This window comes from Sesamum indicum, linkage group LG8 (assembly GCF_000512975.1).
Source record: "Sesamum indicum cultivar Zhongzhi No. 13 linkage group LG8, S_indicum_v1.0, whole genome shotgun sequence".
Taxonomy (NCBI): Eukaryota; Viridiplantae; Streptophyta; class Magnoliopsida; order Lamiales; family Pedaliaceae; genus Sesamum; species Sesamum indicum.
The window spans coordinates 4,908,888-4,922,091 of record NC_026152.1 but is presented as its reverse complement, the minus strand read 5'-3'; the positions used below and the strand labels follow the sequence as shown (position 1 = coordinate 4,922,091).

Here is a 13,204-nt window from a genome sequence, read left to right as displayed (position 1 = left end):
AAGGCTGTAGCTTCAAGAATACCTCATCCCCCACTTGGAACTCTCTCTCTGTTATATTTCTGTCAGCATACACCTTCATTCTATATTGAGCTTGCTGGAGATTTTCCTTCAGTAACTGGAGAACTTTAGTTCTTTCTTGCATCAATTCAGCCACATCTGAGTGATAAGCCTTCAGATATGGCCCAATGGAAAGTTGATGATGGGGTAGCCATCGAGAGCTTGGAAGCGAGTGGTCTTCAATCCTGTGGTGAAATTCGTATTAAACCAAAACTTAGTTGGGGTCAGCCTCTGTGCCCACTTCTTAGGTTTTTGGAGACACATACACCTTAAATAATTTTTCAAGCACAGGTTTTGTTCTCTCTGTCTGTCCATGATTTGGGGATGATAAGCAGAGGACATGTCTAGAGACACTCCTAATAACGTAAACAGCTCCTTCAAGAATTTACTGGTGAAGACCTTGTTCCTATCTGATACAATGCTAACAAGTAGTCCATGTAGCTTGTAAACATTATCAAAGAATACTTTAGCAATTGAAGTGGCTGTGTATGGATGTTTGAGAGCTATGAAGTAAGAGTATTTAGTCATCCTATCGACCACAACTAGGATAGAATCCTTGCCTTCTGAGCTTGGTAATCCTTCAATGAAGCCCATGGAAACACATGACCAGGCTTGATCAGGTATTGGTAAGGGTTGAAGTAACCTAGGGTATGGATTGTTCTCATGCTTTGCCCTCTGACAGGCCTCACATTTCTTCACTCACTCTTGCACATCAATCTTCATAGTGGGCCAATAGAACAGTGATTTGATCCTCTAATAAACGCCTTGAATGCCAAAGTGCCCCCTGAAAGATGAATCATGCATTCTCTTAAGGATTTTCTCTCTGGTTCCTCCATGACTGCCAATACAAACCCTGCCTCCTCTACTTAATATTCCAGATTCATGACTGTAATCAGGGAAAGATGCCACATCTATGGTCTTAGCTTGGATCACTGTCTGAAAAAGTGTATTGCCCTCATAACTAGTTTAAACCTCTTGCATCCCTAGAGGGATCTGTGTGGAGATGGCATTGGTGTGAGGTTCCTCTCCATTGTGCTGCACTGTAGAAAGGGCATCTGCAGCTTTATCTTCATTGCCTTTCTTATATTGGACTTCATAGCTAAGTCCTAACAGCTTTGTCACCCACTTTTGTTGTAGCATTGAATCCACTCTTTGGTCAAGGATGTGTTTGAGGCTATTTTGATCTGTCCTTATGATGGAGTGGTGCCCAAGTAAGTAATGTCTCCATTTGGTAACAGCTAAGAGCAAAGCCAAGAATTCCTTTACATAAGTGGATAACCCCAGGTTCTTTGTGAGTATTAGTAGCAACTCCTTCATGTGCCTTCATGTGATACGATGTGCCCCAAGTATCTACTTCTTTCTGAGCAAAGGAACATGTACTTTTCTTGACATATAAGTGGTGCTTCCTCAGCAATTGCATCACCATTTTGAGATGTACCAAGTGCATTCCCCAATCCTTACTGTAGATTAGGATATCATCAAAAAAAAAATTTCAAAAAACCGCTTGTACCTAGGCGGGGGGTTTGGCGGAGCCCTACCTGTTTATTACCTCAGAAACAATTATAGTGTGTACAATTGAAAAATGGTAAACAAGGAGTAATTACTACCTTTACAGTTAAAAGATTCTAATATATGTGCAACATTAGTGATTAACACTAGAAAGCAAAGTCTATCTCAGCCTAGAAAACAAATAGAATTTGACCTATAGACATGCCCATCCTTTTTATATGGTGGTTGGACCTGCTGCGTAGTGCCCCCAGCCAATCTCTCCCCCAATGCCCGACCAAAAATCTATCTCAAAGCATCACACAAGCTCACCGGCGAAGGTAGGGAGTACCCAGTTTATGAAGTCGGATAATGCCTCGCAGTACTCCTGTAATGTGTTCTTGATACATAACCCGAGTCAATTGTTGAGAAGCGGCGTCTTTCGCAAGATGATCAGCCGCTCCATTAGCCTCTCGAAAAATATGTCGTACGTCCGATCCTAATTCTTGTTGGAGCTGCAAAATTTGCATAATCAAATGTTGCACCTCCCACATCCCAGATGCTCATGACTATAAGAGTTGGAGGACTATGGTAGCATCCACCTCAACCACTATGCCAGACAACAATAAGCTTTGAGACCACAATAGTGGTTGTGCCTAAAGCAAACTGGTACGCTAGACACACCTATCCAACTGCATCCTGAATAATGCCTGTCCTTACTGTCGGCCCGGGATTCTCGAACAAGGACCCATCCGAATTAAGCTTGAACCACGCTGGAGAGGGGGTAGTCAGCCGCACCACTCTGGGTGCCATTGGCCTGAAGCAGAAACCTGCCAAAGCCCGGTGCAAGTCACCCTTCCACTGTATACTCGTCATGATCCGTGCTGCATATAGTGTGCGAAGATGGTGCTAAACCTCCAATATGATACCCATGGCCGTAAATTATACCCCATGATATTTTGCAGTATTCCGCTGTGTCCAAGTAGACCAAAGGATCAGAAATGTACCAAAATACGGATATGCAAATCTGAGTGAAACAGAGTGGAGTGCCGTCAAAAGTGCACCGTACAAAGTAGATCCCCCATTTCACAAAGCTGAAGCCCAAAGACGTTAGTAAAGTACTGCCACACATCCGGAACTACTGCACCTTATACAAATAGATCGGAGATGCTCTCCTCTGCCTCGCAACATTGGCATTTTGATAGGAAACTAAAGCCCTTTCGCTTCATGCGTGTATCCATTGGGATCCAGTCCTGAAAAAGCCACCACAAGAAGACGAACACCATTGGCCGCAAGGAATGGTGCCATATATTTGTAAAAAGTTGCCGCCGAGGGGACGCCACTCGAATAGTCTCCCAGGCTAATGTCATGGAAAACGTTCCGTTACTCAACGCGGTACACACAATTTTTTTCCTTCTGTCCTGCTACAATAGAAATTTGGCAAATAACCTGTGCGGTCTGTGGCTGGACTATCATGAAGATTCTGAAGACATTCCATTCTCCCTCATGCCAATAGTAGCATACTAGTTCCATAGTTTCGGGAGCCCCGCGAACAAGCTGGGCTAAAGGTTTCTCACCAAAGCAATATCATGCCAGGAAGGCACTGACCCCTAGCCCAAAGTCCACATCCCTGATGCGACACAGGCGATGCCAAACGGAGGAATGGTTGCGATTATACGACACATGAGTAGGGTGAAGGGTCCTACAATAGTGGTCATGCAAGAAGTCAAACCACAAGGATGATTTTAGCCGAAATTTCCATCAAAGCTTCATGGAAAAAGCCCGAACATACTCCGCCAAAATCTGAATACCCAAACCACCTTCTGCTACTGGGCTACGCATCTTATCCCATGAAGACCAATGAATATGCTGGTGGCCATTGTACGAGCCCCAAAAGAAACCATTGAATATGCGCTTCATAGTTATCAAGACAGATTTAGGTGGATGAATTACTTGAAGCAGAAGTAAGGGCGTAGCCTGCAACACACTTCGAATCAAGGCCACCCACCATGTAGTATGTCATGTAATCTGGAGATGAACGAATCAAACAAACATGCCTTCCTATTGCCCTTGTACAGAGGGGCTCCCAAGTATGTGACTGGGAGATATTTTAGCTGGTAACGCATAACGTGTTGTACCTCCTGCAATTATGACGACGGCACCTACCGGCTCAGAATAAAAGCACTCTTTGCGCTATTTATCAGCTGTCCCGACACTCGCTCATATACGTGGAGAAAATCACGGAGTAACCCCATGTCCTGCCTGCAGATGTTAGTAAAGATCATCATATCATCGGCATATGCTAGGTGGGATACCCGAACCCAACCTAGTGATTGGTAATACATCGTCGGGTGCGCCGCAAAAAGCATATCCAGACCTTGAGATAAGTAATCAACAGCAAGCACAAATAATGCCGGGGATAAAGGATCCCCCTGTCGTAAGTCGCGTGTCGAATGAAAGAATCAAGCATGCTCTCCATTCACTATGACCGAGAACCAACAGTTTGAGACAGCATTAACCACCAATCCAACACTACAGGAGCCATCTAGTCCAAAACTTGAAAAAGGAACTCCCTATTGACCCGATTATATGCCTTGGCCATATCAAGTTTAAAGATTACATTCGCCTCCGGCCGACTAGACTCCAATAAGTGAACCAATTCTTGCGCCAAATGAACATCATCACCCAACAATCATCCTAGGACAAACCCACTCTGGGATGGGGCTAACACCTTCGGAAAGACATGACCAAGCATGATGGAAATCAGCTTCGTGCAGATCTTATTTGTAACATTACACAAACTTATATGTTGGTACGTACTCCAAGAAGCTAGGTTGACGATCTTTGGTATAAGAGAGATGGTAGTAGCTGCGAAGCTCTTCGGCATCGCTATGCACGGAAAAACTCAAATACTGCACAAAAAACATCTTCTTAGACGAGATCCCAGCAGGTATGATAGAAAATCGCCCCAAATCCATCTTGCCCTGCAACACTCTCCGGCCCAATTCAGAAAACCGCCTCCTGAACCTCTGCCATCGTCGGCATGGTTGCACAAGAAACACCTATCCTCATCTGTCAGGCCATCCTCTAGGCAATCTCGGTCCATCTCGTTGGGAAACATCGGAGCAAATAGGAGCTGCTCAAAGAAAGAAGCCACAGATCTCTTAATTGCTATTGGATCAGTTAAAATCTCCCCCTCATGCTGTATCTCAAAGATCATACCATGAAACCTCCTCTTCTTGACTAAACTGTGGAAATATCTTGTGTTCCGCTCCCCGTCTTTGACCCATTTGATTTCGGCCTTCTGTTTCCAAAAAAAGTCCGCTTGGCTCAACACCCAGACCAACGCTTCCGAGCACCGACTCTGCTCCACGAGCGTGCGATCACAAGGATCAAGATAATATGCCTCATCAGCCTCCTTGAGATCTCGCTCCGCCGCTGCAACTTTATCAAACACATTCCCAAAGACTGTTTTGTTTCATTCCTTCAGACAGTGCTTCAAGCGAGTTAATTTTTGCTGAAGATGAACCATACCACTCCCGATCTTCGGATATTGCCAATTTCGACGAACAACCTCAAGAAATACAGGGTGCGTGCTCAACATGTGCTGAAACCGAAAAAACGACGCCTTTTGCTTCATAATAGTCTCTACAACAACCAATAATCCATGATGATCCGATTTGGAGAGCTCTAGATGAGTAACCTGTATTTTCGGGAATATGTCCACCCAGCTATCAATCACCAGGACCCGATCTAGACGTCTTCGTAACCGACGACTATACTAGGTGTAAGGGCTCCTAGTAAAATCGGCATCTGTAAGGGCACAATCCGCAATAGTATCATTAAAATCCGACACTATGATACCACTCGGGGCAGCACCCCCCAACCGTTCCTTTGGGCAGAGGACAATATTAAAATACCCTCCCACAATCCAAGGCGAGCAGCCAACAGAAATCAACTGAAGAGCATCCCAAAGGCCACGCCACTCCATCATATCGCGTTTAGCATATATCGTTGTAACAAACAACGATTTTGGCGACTTATTTGATTCCAAACGGAGGTGAAGAAACAACTCATGATCTAGAAAGACCCGACACTGTAACTCTGGGCCCCAAAAAAATCATATCTGATTCACACAATTCGAGACCACCTCCTGAAAACCCAGCCGCCTCGCCATAAACCTCCCTTCAAGAGAGATCATAGGCTCCATGATAACCAGAAAATCCAGGTGATGTTGTTCTCTGACCCGATATAAGACCTTCTGCGTAGAATCATTCCCAATTCCCCGAACATTCCAAAATAATCCTTTCATTGATCAAGGGAGAGTAGATTGTACTATACTCCTCGTGATAATACTACAGGATGGGGAGACCGCCTTCCCACGATCTGGCGAAGCAAAATGATTGTAGGTGCATCTTCCATGGACCGACCTCGCCGATGGCGTGCCAACCTCCTAGAGACATCCTCCTCATCCATCTGAAGTTCGCCCTCCCCCATCGGGCCGAAAGCCTCATGCTCTGTAACTGCGGCACAGTTAGGCAACTCTTGACCCGCTGTATTTTCCAGACATTCTGGCAGCTCACAAGGCATACCCGCTGTCTGGGGTGCTAGCACAGCGCATGTATTTGCCTGCTCATCTTCAGGCCTCGTGCCAGACGGACCACCAGACTCTCTCAACTTAGGAACCACCATCTCCTTCCCACTCCTAGAATGGTGTTCAACTGTCAGTGTAGTGTATGAGTCGACTGATTTTGTGACACAACTAGGTTTCGTTGTTCCGTCATTCACATCATCTGCCAAGTGCACCACCTCTTCCACCACTATTTTGGACATCTTTATGGGACACAGGTTCCTGCGATTCACCCTCCGCCCCTTTAGAGCCACTAGTAGAAGCCCCAAGGCGTGACCGGGCTGCACTATCATAACAAACCACATGCTTTCCTTTACGACGATCTCTCAAGTCTTTTTGCGCCCGCTGTGCATCAAATTTCACATGGAGATCCTCCTGATCAAGGATAGGCAGTTGAGGACCATCCCTATTCGCTGGCCAAACCGGGGCCTTTTGACTTGTGCTTCTCATAGCACTCATCTTCATCATGTCCTAACTGCTTGCAAGCCCCACAATACTTATAAAGTCGCTCGTGAATCACAGGCCGGATGAGCACTTCTATCCCAATCCCTAGGCCAATTTTTATCTGTAGCGACTCAAATAAATTAATCTCAAGAAAATTTCCCTACCAAGGCATAAAGAAATGATAGGGATAATCGAGTAATTTCATCAGAAGAAAAACCTCAGCACCTTCATTCCCTGATCCCGAGAACACCCATCGGGCGAAATGAGGATGTCTCAAAAGATACCGATAGTGGTGGAGGACGCACACCTACATCGACAACAGCATCACGATAAAACCGCACCAGAGGCGACAAGCCCCTTGCCGTAGCAGACATACAACCAATAAGTCAGGCCTAGTCAAACCCCAAATGGGTAGTCAAACCCCCAAATGGGTTCAGTCAAATTAGTCAAACCCTAGTCCAACAACTCCTAGTCAGCAACATGTAGCCGCCTAGTTACCGCTCACACAACGCCTAGTCAGCACTCAGTAAGTTGCCTAGTCAGACCTCTAACAATGCTCTGGCGAGACCTCCGACGAAGCACCGGCGACAGCCCAACCACCATCGGAAACTCCGGCAAAATCGACGCAGAAACAAGTGGAAAACCCACAAAGACCAAAATCAAATCAACAGCAACAACAACAAATTCCAGCAGCAACTCACAGCAAATCCGTGAACGAAGTCGGAGCAGCAGTAGTGAATCAACAGCGCAGCAGCACAGAATGAACAATGTAGCAGCAGTGAACGAAACAGCAAAAAATCCGACGAAATTCACAGAAAATCCGACGAATTAAACACTCAGATCAGCCTCCAAACCAATAGAAATCCAGAAACAACAATAGTAATCCAATAGCAACAATAGCGAACCAACAGATGAACAACAACACGCAGCAGCAGAAACTATGAAAGAAATTGACGAAATTCGCAGAAAATTTGACAAATTAGAGAAATTCCATACGAAATTTAGCTTCCAAAACCAAAACCAACAGCAAGCAAACCAAATCTACCAAATTCAGAGATGAAATCCTTCACAAACCCTCGCAAAAATTCAGAAAAAATGCACGACAATCAACACTTGAGCCAACCTCAATTCTTAATGAAAATCCAAATTGAAGGATGGTAAATGTTCCCCATGTGATGGGGAATCGATTGATATAAATGGCAGCCAAAAAATTCGTCGGAACAACGGTGGAATGAACGAGAGAAGTAGCCGGCAAGAAACATGGCAAAAAGCTGCGAACGCCTTTCAACCGCAGATCTACGGCGCATTGCTTCTTCGACAGCCACACGCGCGGCATGGTGGTGACTGTCTTCAGACAGCGGGAAGAAAAAATCCGGCGACCGGCCGGCAGCGGCAGCAGGGCATAATTAATGTAGTGTGTGTGCAAAAAATTGAGAAGGTTTTTTCTATTTTTGGAAGTCAGTATTAGATTTAGATTGTACTCTTTCAGAAAATACTAACACAAGTCTCCTCAGATAGGGTTCAAACACAGCATTCATAAGAGCCTGGAATGTTGAGGGGGCATTGCATAGCCGGAAGGGTATAACCAAGAATTCATAGTGCCTACTGTGTGTAATGAAGCTGGTCTTGGGGATGTGCTCCTTCCTCATTCTAATTTGAAAATAGCCTGACCTGATATCAACTTTAGAGAACTTAGCACCATGTAACACATCCAACAGGTCATCAATTACAAGAATAGGGAAGTTATCTTCCACTATAAGCTTGTTAAGGTACCTATAGTCAAGACACATCTTCCATCCTCCATCTTTTTTCTTTACTAGTAGAACTAGGAAAGCAAAAGAGCTTTGACTAGGCCTTATAATACCACTATCTAGCATTTCCTTGACAATCCTTTCTTTTCTAGTCTTTTGACCATAGGCACACTTATAGGGGTGTAGTTTCTGGGTATTGCCTCTGGAAGTAGCTCAATGCAGTGTTGAATCCTCCTCTCTGGTGGCAATGAATGTGGATCCTGGAATAGAACATCATACAGTTGCAACAATTCCAGCACCTTTGTGTTTTCTGCCTCCCCTTGTGGTGTCCTATGGCTTAGCAACAGTTCCTCTTGTATCTCAGGGCTTTTCCTCCTCATCAGTTGTGCCAGTGAGTGAGTGATAAGGCTTTCCCTCCAGCTTTGTAAGGGAGGGCCTTGAGAATTAACTTGTCTGTGCCTTGACTAAGAGTTACCTTCCCTTGATGGAAATCCAATTATAGTGGATTGTAAATACTAAACCAATCACAACCTAATACCAAGTCATAACCTCCTAGTTTGAGTAAACTGATTGGGTGAGTGAACTTGTAACCCTGAATCTCCCAGTTAAACTTGGGGCAAGTTAGCTGGCTAGTAAGTTTACTGGCATGTGCAACTCTAATTAACATGGGAGTAGTGTTTTCAGGTTTACAACCAAAGATTTCAGTAATCTTTTCATCCAAGAAGTAATGAATGCTGCCACTGTCTATGAGGATGAGGATTTCCTTGTCTCTAACTAGTCCATCAATCTTTAAGGTTCTGCAATTGACCTCACCTCTCATAGCATGTAAGGAAGCATTAAGATCCTCCTCAATTTCAGTTCCTGCCTCAGTGATCTGCTTCCCTTGTTCAGCTTCATCATAGTCCCTTGACTCCTCATCACTTAACAACATGTAAACTTGCCTATACTTTCATTTATGCCCTAGAACATACGGTTTATCACACCTGTAACATAAGTTTTTATCTTGTTTTGCCCTCACTTCAGCTTCATTGAGGAATCTCTTTGCCTGTATAGGTGGTCTGGGTGGGGGGTTTCTATTTGGTGGTTTGAAGGGTGGTTTTGGTTGTAGGTTTCTGTTGGGGTGGTGAGCTCTTTTGAGGAAGGGATTAACAGTTTGTTCTTGTTTCATGGCAATAGTGACAGCTTGATTGAGTGAAGTTAAGTTATAGGTTGACACAAAGGATTTCACTTCTTCCTTAAGTCCACTAATGAACTTCATCATGAAGAATTCCTCCTCTAGATTTCTGTTAAAATAACCATTTGATATTTTAACTCCTCAAATCTTTCCAAATACACATTCACAGTAGTTTCATGGTGGAGTTTATTAAACTCTGTCATAACTCTCTCGTTGTCCAACTCTTCATATCTCTTTAAGACATTAACCATCAGCTCCTCCCAAGATCTGAACTCTTTCTTCTCCACATGTCCCTGGTACCAAAGTTCAGCCTTGCCTTGCATATAGATGGATGCCATAAGCACTTTTTGGTTTTTTGGGACTGGTATTAACTGAAAATACCTTGAGCATCTCCTTATCCAGCTTCTAGCATTCTCCCCATCAAAATAGGGAAATTCTAACCAGTTCAGAGCATTGTAGGCCATTGTGCTCTGTGAACTGCTGTGTTCTTGCCTGAAAGAAATGCTTCCTTCTTGTCTAAGAGGGTTGTGTATGGAAGCCCTTGAGTTAGACCCTTTTTCCTAGTTGCAGCCAAGCCATCTCCCCATATAGATTTATTTTTATTGTTCTGTTGTAATTGCTCGACCACACTCTGAAGTTTTTGTTGAACATTTAGCAGACTATGCTCCACATTCAACATTGATGCTTGAAGATTTTCCTACACTTCCATCATTTGGTCCAAGCGTCTATGGATTTCATCCTCACTTTCCTGTCCTTTTGCCCTCTCATCTATGAACATTATGCTAGTGTTTTTTTGTGCTTCTTGTATTTCTTTCAATCTTGTTCTATCAGCCATGGTTATAGGATTGTGTTTTGTTCTAACGTCCAAGGAAACGATTGCTCTACGGCCAATTTGTAATGAACTGAGTATAAAATGTAGAAATAATTCTTAAGACATCAGCAGAAATGGATATGGGAAGAGAAAAGAAGACTGAGATGAGGAAAAACAGAGATTTTACTAATTCATTATATGGTCTTCCCTTACAACCTTTGAGCTTTTACAAAAAGAATTGCAAAAAAAAGAAAAATATAAGGGAATTAAAGTTGCAATGCCATTAAAACTTCATCGGACTCTGGGTCGCATTTGTCCTTCCTCCACCTGCGACTGGTAGCTTGTTTCTTTGTCTGGAGCTTCAAAAATGAGGACGACAGCCACTGTAACAATAGCTTAAACATCTTTAGCCATACACGTGTCAGTTGTTTGGCCAAATCGAGAGGGGTTAGCTGGCTCAAAATTCCCAATTCCTTCATCTTTGTAATCGCGTCCTAAATGCCTCAAAACGACGTCGCTTTCACTTGAGATTTTAAAATCGCCCCCAATTTCATTAGCGCCCTTGATCTGACGCCTCTCATTCTTCCTGCTCATCCAATGCTCAACATTTAAAGTCGCGTTTTGCCCTTGAAACGCGACAGATATGAATATTTCGAACGAAATGCATAAAATCCCCCTGTGTTTTAAAAAGTATGCAAAATAAACCCTCTTGTTATGAGAATAGGCTAAAAACCCCCCTATATTTTGTAAAACTCAGCTCAATCGCCCCCTCTCCGTTAAATCTAACTAACGGTGTTAATTTTTAAAAAAAATGACTGTTATACCCTTATTTATTATATATTATTTCTTATATTAATGACCGTTGGATCTTTTTTTATCAAATACTAATCGTTAGATCTAATCAATTAATCTCAACCGTTAGATTTTAAAAAAATAAAAGGTCTACCAAACGCAGTAGATGCGCGTCTTCTCCACTTCTTGTTAGTTGCTAATAGACAGAGGGTTTTTTGCTGACTAAAACAAAACAGGAGGGGGTTTTTTAGCCTATTTTGAAAAATAGGAGGATGCTTTTTGCATACTTTCTAAAACACATGGGGTTTTATGAATTTTATCCTTAATATTTCATCATAAATCTATTCTCCAGCCGAGACACAATACTTTATCCACAGAATTACCATTCTACTCGACTGTGTTCCCTATAAATCAAGCTTAGAACAACTCTTTCAAATCAAACAGGATATTAAGAATAGCTAACCTATAGAAACTTATAAGCATTTGAATGGCAATTTGCACCATTAATGCATTCACAATTTTGAAAACTCTAAAACGTACTTACAGCATATCATTTTGTTCCCAACCCTCCAATGAATTAAAAAAGTTGTTACCTTAGAAATTTTCCAAGATACGGAACCACTGCTGAAAATGCAGCTAGACAAAGTCCTAAAACCTCCGTTCTCTACAAAATACCAAGAAAGCATACGTAGTAAAAACATATATTAGGTAAATTACCATGCTTTTAACAAAGGCCCACACAAGAAAAGCAACAGCCAGAGAAACCCAACGACTCAACAGAGCAAGCAAAAAGAGGATTTAAAGACAACCAAGAAAACTCATTACGAGCTGAGCTGGAGTAATGGATGAAGAATTTGATCCCACAAAATGATTCAACTCCAAAAGCGTCCCAAATGCATATCCAATGTATCTCGGCAAGTACAACTCATCCAATCCAGGTTTTCCTAACAAAACTATGAAAAAAGGTGGAAATTCATCAAATAAGTTCCCATAAAACACGAGCAAACACGGACCAACGAGTGAAAAAGGGGATCATACCAAGAGTGAAGCGAAGAACTGAGAGGTTGAGCTGTTGCTGTTCGGGGGTAGTTTTCTGGGAGCAGAAAATTTTGATGGTGAACTTCGAGGGGAAGTTGAATTTGGCGCGAGATGTTAACGGAATTCACGGACTTAGGGGGAGGGCGGCAGTGCCACTGCTCATTTTTGCTTCCACCGTTGCAGATTATGGGAACAAAACCCGAAATTGAGAGCTACACAATAAGAAGGAAAAAGTAAAAATAAAAAACATAGTCGGGTTCACTCAGGTGTGGTGCACGTGACATTTTGGAGACCCGAGCCGAGCTTATTTTTAAAGAACCCGCTATGCTTGAAGAAATTTTTGGTGTCTGTAGCTTCTAAGTAGTTCCAATTCTAATTACCGCCAATATTTAGCAATTAATCATATAAGTATATATGAATACACACAGATTACTCCTAAATGCAACTCTCATATCGACTATTAAAATCAAATAGAAAATATTTGTTTGAAAGTTATCGTTCGTACTAATTGAGCTAACAAAGATTGATAGTTCGTGGAACATATTAGCTGTTTCGATAATTTTTTTTTTTGTAGTGTATTTTAAAAATTTTTGTCTATTTTCATTTGACAAAATATACATGATCGAGTTTCAAAACCATTTTTTTTCCCAAAAATCCCGTCTATTAAGACACCCAATGGATTTTCAAACGTATTAGATATTTTAAGGGAAAAATGCAAGCAATCTCCAGTGATATTACAAATAAATAAATTACATCTTTATAAAAAAAAAAATAGCATCTTACCTCCATATTTTTTCTTTTGGATAATTAAACTCCCCTCCTCTAAAATTTGGTGAAATTACACATAGACCTCTTGTGGTTTAAGAAATTACATCTAGCACCGCTCATATTTGTTTTCGTCTAAAGAATAAGTCCCTCAATTAGTTAAAATTTATCGAATTTGCTGATATTAACAAAAAAATAGAAAAAACAATCTATATTAACCCATGATTGACCTATATCGACTTATTGTATGTCAAATA

The 13,204-nt window shown here is 42.3% G+C and overlaps 1 long non-coding RNA gene across 2 annotated transcripts; it reads right to left on the bottom strand.

The window, feature by feature from the left end:
- LOC105167763 lies at positions 10,522 to 12,510 on the bottom strand. Of its 2 annotated transcripts, XR_848278.2 has the most exons (4): positions 12,183 to 12,497; positions 11,970 to 12,097; positions 11,738 to 11,808; positions 10,522 to 10,938 (listed from the first exon to the last, which is right to left on the bottom strand). It is a non-coding gene; the product is annotated as an uncharacterized LOC105167763 (long non-coding RNA). The 2 variants fall into 2 exon arrangements; XR_002287694.1 differs by having other exon boundaries at positions 10,522 to 11,028; positions 11,738 to 12,097; positions 12,183 to 12,510.